Below are 7720 nucleotides of genomic sequence, written 5' to 3'. Positions count from 1 at the left end.
AAAAATAGCTGGAGTAAAAGAGCTGTCCTTTGACTTCTGGTTTTGAACACTTCCCAGGGAAGACAAGAACTCATTTTAGAATGACTGACACACCTCCTTTCTTTTGCCTGTTTGTGTGCTATCACAAACTAATAAAGAAGGATAATATTTCAAAGGTGGTATAAATAAATCAAATTTTATAGCAGGAAACTTTCTTCCTCTCAGTATTTTCTAAAATACTGGAACATGAAAATTTTATTCCTTAATTGCATTTGCAAGGACAAGCCTTAGGAAACAATGTTTCTGAAAGGTGTAGTACAGATATAGGTTGCTGACAATCACTATGGCAGTAGGAATTTACAAATGCCTGAGAAGTCACAAGGAAAGGGTGATGCAGGAAACCTCACCTGTAAGCGCTTGAGAGTGTTAGCAGGGCTCTCATTGTGAAAACTGCAAATTGTATTTCCCAAATGGTAGCTAGGATTCAGTCTGTTCATAATGAATGCCTTTGCCCTGCATTCTCCATTCATATGCTATGAAATTGCCAACTAAGATAGGCTTCAAGGACAGGGACTGTAATAGCTTTACTTCTTTTTTTCCCCATTTTTATTGTCATTAAACAGTTGTACAAAGAAGTTATTTTTCAACAAATCAGCTTTTGAATACAGTGCATCTTGATCAATATCACCACTTTCATCATTCTTCTCCGTCCCTCCCAACTCCGTCTCTCCTCTTGATTTGCTTAATTTCATAGGATATGCATTGAATATTACAATTTCATCCTTTCCTCCCCCCTTCTTCCTCTCTGCATTTGTTAGCCCTCCCCCTTTTACTCCCCTCACATTTCAAGTACCAGTTACCTGGAATTCATTTTTCTTCTTCTTCATTTTTTCTTTTTTTGGTGTCAGTTCTAGAACTTGAACTCAAGGACTGGGTACTGTCCCTGACCTTTGGTGCTTAAGGTTAGCACTGTACCACTGAATTACAGCTTCATTATTGTTGTTGTTATTTGGTTTTATTATTTTTAATTTTTGATTAGAGATGGGAATCTCGTGGACCTTCCTGCCCAAGTTGGCTTTGAGCTATGGTCCTCAAATCTCAGCCTCCAGAATAGTCAGGATGAGAGGCAGGACCCACTGCTGTCCAGATTCATTTCTTTTTTTCTTTTTTGTCGGTTGTGGGCCTTGAACTCTGGGCCTGGGCGCTGTCCCTGAGCTCTTTAGCTCAAGGCGAGTGCTCTACCGCTTGAGCCACAAAGCCACTTCCCAGATTCATTTCTGTATGTTTATTTATTTGTTGCTTTTTAAACATTCTTTTTAAAAATCATTTTTAAGTAGTTATATAAAGGAGTTACCATTTAACAAAGTAGTTTATGAATATAATGTATCTTTTTTTTTTAGTTTTTATATTCTTTTTTTTTAATTTAATTTTATTTGTGAACATACTGTACAGAGGAGTTACAATTACGTGGGCAGGATAATGCATACATTTCTTACCAAGCATTGCAGCCTCCTCCTTTGTTTACCCTTCACATCCCTTCCCAGCCTCCCCCCTCCCCCCCCATCCCAATCCTTCTCCTCCCCCCCACCGACGTTGTAAAGCTAATATAATGTATCTTAATCAATGTCACCCCTTTCAACTTTCTCACCAATCTTTCCCAACCCACCCTATCCCTCACTTTTCTTAATTTTGTAGGATATACGTTGACGGCATTCTCCCCCCCTTCTCTTTGTTCCACCAACACTTCCCCCTTGACTCCACCAGACCTCTTTCAAGTTTTCCGATGTTTATTTTGTTGAATTTTGACTTTGCCTTCCTAAGGATTTATACTATTTGAGTTCTCCCTTGAATGGAGGAATAAATCAAGAAACTATGGAATATATACACAATGAAATTTTTTTGATCCATTAGAATAGAGGAATAAATCAAGAAACTATGGAATATACACAATGAAAAATTTTTTTGATTCATTAGAAAGAATGGTAGTAAGGAAATGGAAAGACCTGGAAAAAATTATGTCAAGTGAAGTAATTCAGGCCCACAGAGACAAAAGTTGCATGGTTTCCTCATATAGGGAAGCTGGAATTATAAACTAATCAACATTGGGTTGTATGCAAGTATATTTTCATTCTTAAATACTGGAAACTTCTGTTCTGCCGGATAGTAGCTTTTTGGCAAACTATCTCCCTCTAGTGATACCAATTATTATTCTTTTAAAAACACAGTGAAAGATTGGGAGCAAGGCTCAAGTGTTAGAACACCTGTTTAGCAGGTTCCTGATTTCAAACACCAGTGCGTTAAAAAAAATAAAAATAAAGAAAGGCCCAAAGTGAAAATAAAGTGAAAGTTGGATCCTCTGGAAAAAAATGTACTCTAAAGCAGAAAAAAAAGCATATTAGTGAAAAATAAAGCTAGCACACTAATACTTGAAGTTTTCTAAACAGCTATAGTGAAGATATGGAGACTATTTTACTTTTTTTGTGTGTGTGTAGTTCTGGACCATGAACTCAGGGCCTGGGTGGTGCTAGAATTACCACTTGCACCTATCTCCATTTATGGGTTTTTTGGGTGCTTAGTTGGAGATAAGAGCTCAATAACTATATGCATATGACCATATCAAATGATGCTTACTAGGATGAACTCCAAGAAATGGAAACAAGAGTTTTTATTTTTTATGTTTGCTGGTCCAGAGACTTAAACTCAGGGCCTGGGCACTGTTCCTGAGCCTCTTTATGCTCAAGGCTACTCACTCCACCATTTGAGCCACAGTACCACTTTTGGCTTTTTAAAGTAGATTTTTGGAGGTAAGAGTCTCATAAGGCCTTTTCTGCCTGGGCTGGCTTTGAACTGAGATCCTTTGAACTGAGTAGCTAGGATTACAGGTGTGAGCCATTGGCACCTGGCTAAGAAGAGGCTTTTTTTTTTAAATTGTACTGTTTGTGGTTCCTTTTGTGTGTGTGTGTGTGTGTGTGTGTGTGTGTGTGTGTGTGTGTGTGTGTGTGAGTGTGTGTGTGTGTGTGTGTGTGTGTGTGTGTGTGTGTGTTTCCTTTTTTCTTTGGTTTATTCCCTTTTGCCACTGTATTTGATTTCTGTACCCTTTGTCTTGTAGATAAGTCTATTTGATTTGGGGAGGGGAAGGGAAAGCACAGAAACAGTGGGACAAAGGCTGAACCAATTCAGCTGTGATATTCACTAGACACTATGTTGGAAATGGACTATACAATTTGGGGGAGAGAAGAGATGGGAGGGGAACACTTGGAGAGAATGAGGGAGTGGGTGACACTGTTCAAAAGGAAATGTACTGATTACCTGATTTATGCAACTGTTATCCCTCTGTGCATCACCTTTACAGTAAAATTTTAAAAATATAAAAGAATCCCATGGAACCAGGCACTGGTGGATCACACCTGTAACCCTAGCTTCTCAGGAGGCTGAGGATTGTGGTTTGAAGCCAGCCTGGGCAGGAAAGTCTATAAAGCTCTTATCTCTAATAAACTACCCAGAAAATGCCAGAAGTGGAGCTGTGGATCAAGTGGAAGAGCACTAGTCTTGAGTAAAAATTACTCAGGGACAGAGCTCTGAGTTCAAGCCCCAGGACCAGCACACATAGAGAAAAAAGTGTTTTATGAATTGGGCTTCAGATCTCAGCCTCCTGAGTAGCTAGGATTACTGGTGTGAGCCACCAGCACCCAGATGTTTTACTTTTTTTGAAAAAAAATTTTTTATTGAGATTAAGTGATTATATACATTTCACAATATTGTACGATAGTGATACTTAGTTAAAAGTCACAAACACATTTTAACCTTCACAAGGAAAATTGTTTATAAAGTCTATAAAATTGATCTATAAAATTTGTGAATTCTATAAGCTATTCTATATTCTATAGTCTATACATCTATTTCTTCCCTACTGGATGATATATACATCTCTTTCCTTTTGCTTAGTGTTAGTTTTTCCCTCTTTCCCTCTCATTCCCTCCCTCCCATCACTGCCCTTGAGTTGATTAGTTCACTTTCATCAATGTCCAGTGCATCTGATTGGCCCCTGTTGTATTTTTTTTTCCATTTCCCTCTGATTCTGTGCTCTCCTCCTAGCTTCCCTCAGATGTACACATATATAACATATGTGAGGTCAAGAACATGGAGTCATTTAGAAATCATATGACAAATTAAGTAGATGTCCTTTGTTGCTTGAGTCTTGTTTACTTTGTCATATCTCCTTGCATTTTGGATTTAACATTCGCATATCAGGGAGCTGTGCATATCCAATCCTCTAAAAGCAGGGAAAAGCAAATCAGCACCTCCAGAGGCTTCCCTGGCAGTGGATCACATATGCAGATAGACTCAAACACTGAGGAAGACTGACTTTAATTCTTTTTGTCCAATTAGCAAGACCCTCCTACAGCCCTGAGGACTCTTGTGGGGCTCCTGCAGTCCACACTGCTATAGGAACTCTGTAGTGTAATGGCTTTTGGAAACGTAAAAAAAAAAAGGATTAGTGTATTCGGTTTTGTTTTTCGTTTTGAGATGGAGTCTTTCTATGTAGCCCAGGCTGTCCTCAAACTCATTTTAATTCATTTACTTTTTTTTTTGGTTGGTCTTGGGGCCTGAACTCTGGGTGCTGTCCCTCACCACTTCAGCTCAAGGCTAGTGCTCTACCTCTTGAGCCACAGCACCACTTCCAGCCTTTTCTGCTTATGTGGTGCTGAGGAATCAAACCCAGGGCCTCATGCATGCAAGGCAAGCACCCTGAGCCACCTTCCCAGTCCCAACTCATTTACTTCTGTGAAAGCCCTGTCTCTAAATATAGTCACACTCTAAGGTACTGTGAGTAGTCAACATAGGAATTTTGGGTAACAGTTCAGACCATAGGGACCATGAGATATTTTGTTTTAAACAGGGATAATAGGACTGATGATATAGTTAAGAAGCAGAATATATGACTAGCTTAGCAGATGTGAGTCATCCTGGCTCCTTCTCCAATACTGGAAAAACATAAAGATGTGTAAGAAAATTATAGTGACTACCCATATTGGCTTTACAGGGTTGTTCACCTGTGCTTATACTATACTAGGGACTTTGCAATAACTAACTTAATTAATAATCTTTTATTAGGTGCTAATAGACTTTTATTAGTCTGCAGGTAATGAAGGGAAAAACACAGAGGTGAAGTACTTGCTCATTCACATGAAGTCAGAAACTAAACCCAGGCAATTTGCCCCCCCCCTCCCCCAGATATTGTAGCAGACAAGTCATTGAAGAGTCTGGAAATGATGTTTTTCAATGTAAATCAAAATCCCTGAGGGCTTCATTAGAATGCAGACTCCTGGGCTCACCACGAGGAGTTAGAGGATGAGGGCCTTAACCAAACACTTTCCCTTTCTGTCTCTATCTCCCCCTCCCCCTCCTGGTCCCCCTCTTTATCCTTCTCCCCCCTTTTGTCTCCCTCCCTACCCCTCTTCCCTCTTCCTCCTCCTCTTTCAGTGTGTCACTTTATTCTATCAATCTTCTTTTTTTTTTTTTTGGTGGTGGGGCTTGAACTCTGGGCCTGGGCGCTGTTCCTCAGCTTTTCAGCTCAAGGCTAGTGGTCTACCACTTGAACCACAGTACCACTTCTGGTTTTCTGAGTGGTTGATTGGAGATAAGTCTCACAGACTTTTCCTGCCTGAGCTGGCTCAGATCTCAGCCTCCTGAGTAGCTAGGATTACAGGCGTGAGTCACTGGCGCCGGGCAAACTTTCTTTTTTCAATACTGGTATTTGATCTCAGCGCCTCTCAGGTACATTGAGATCTCCTGATCTCCACTTTCTGACTAGTTAAGATTACAAGTGTGAGCCAGCACCGGTCTTTAATCTGTAATTTTTAAAATGAACCCTCACCAGGCAATGGCTCATGCCTGTAATCCTAGCTACTCAGGAGGCTGAGACCTGAGGAACATCCGTGAGACTCTTATCTCCAATTAACCACTAGAAAACTGGAAGTGACACTGTGGCTCAAATGATAGAGCACTAGCCTTGAGCTGAAGAGCTCAGGGACAGAGCCCAGACCCAGAGTTCGAGCCCCACAACCAACAAAACAAACAAGCAAATAAATAAAATGAATTCTCCACCACTTTGATGCCTACGAACATTGGAGGAATATTAGAATTACTTTGTAAGGTTCATCTAACTTTGCCTCTCTCCACCTCAGATCCCAGAGTTTCAGTTTATCACTATCTTGTGGATGGAGCTTTTATGGGAATCATTCATTTATTTAACTAATATTCACCAAGCAATGTTGTTAGGCTCTGTGGGTTTACAGAGATACATTGGATGTGAAATTATATAATATTATGTTCATATTATTAAGTTTTTAAATGTTCTTTCAGCTGAAAAAAATCTGTACCTTAGTCTGTTTTTAAAAGCTCTATTTTTAATCAATGTAAGGACTTCTTTTATTTCCTATTCAGGAATGGCTCTATAAATCATGCAATTAAGTTAACTCTTAATTTTCTGGAAGGAAGGTGAATGATATACTTTATTTTCTATAAATAATCAGACTGTGTTTTTTGAGAGAAGTGTAGAGAAAACAAAGTAGGCCAGCTGCTGCTGTTATTCCAGGCTTTGTGCTGCTCTTGGGATTTTATCAATGTATTGAAGTGTGCAGGTGCGTGTATGCTTGTGATCCAAATAAATATGTCAAACCTATCATTTAAACGATTCTTTAAAAAAAACATAGATTTTTATGGTGAGTAAAAATAATTTCAGTAGTTCCTACTGTCCTTCCTCTAAAAATGTGGTGGATGGGAATGTGGTTGCTTTATGCCCTTTACCAATAGATGCCTTGCCCACTGGAAGTAGTTGTGAGACACAAAAATGTGGTGGCAGAATGCCAAGTTTCTATGCATAAAGGATTTGTTCAGGCTAGCCATTGATAATGCCATTATCAAGGGTCCTAGGGCCAAGTCCCTCTGTGGTTACAGAATGTGTTGCAGATCTCACAGCTCCATGAAGACCTTCTCTCCCATTTCCTTAAACTGTCGCCTTTCTCTGAATTTTTTCCCTCTGAAGTTAAACACTAGTAAACATCAACTCAGTATCAACTGCACATAACAGAAAGGTTCTGGCATTGATTATCCTGAATGCATACATTTTAATTTAGAGTGTTTGGATGAAGTGGAAAAGTAGGAAAAATCAAGTGGGATTTCTTCTTCACCTAAAATCAGAGACTGTGCATGTCAGCTTTCCTGTTGCCAGTGCAACAGGAAATTTTGGCTTAGGTTATCAGATTTTTTTCAGCTCCTGACAACTTGGCTGTATTGCTTTGGGTCTGTGGTGAGGCAGAATATGATAGTAAGAGTGCCTGGAAGAGAAGCATGGCAGCTGGGAATCAAAGAGAGGGAGAGAGAAGGAACCAGGGTCCTAGTATCCCCTTCAAGGGCACATTATGAATGACATAACTTCCTTCCAGTAGCTCCCACCTGTAAGGGGTCTGTCACCTCCCCCTCCCCCAATAGCATCACAGGATGGTGGCAAGCCTTTATTTAGCATATGGGTCTCTGGGGGGATAGTAACTCCAGAACAGGGACTTTTTGGAGAAACATGGTGGGTGACAGCTCTTCTAGGAGTGGTCTCTTTAAAGGGTTTGACACAGCTGTGGACACAGGGTGTGGAATTAGTGAATTATTTTTGTGTTGAGTCAAGATAATTATTAGTTTCCCCCCCTACTTTAATTGACAGTTGATCTTTTAAAGTCATACCTAT

This window comes from Dipodomys merriami, unplaced genomic scaffold, assembly GCF_024711535.1.
Source record: "Dipodomys merriami isolate MVZ:Mamm:240054 unplaced genomic scaffold, mDipMer1.0.p SCAF_4, whole genome shotgun sequence".
Taxonomy (NCBI): domain Eukaryota; kingdom Metazoa; phylum Chordata; class Mammalia; order Rodentia; family Heteromyidae; genus Dipodomys; species Dipodomys merriami.
This window is presented reverse-complemented; position numbering follows the sequence as displayed.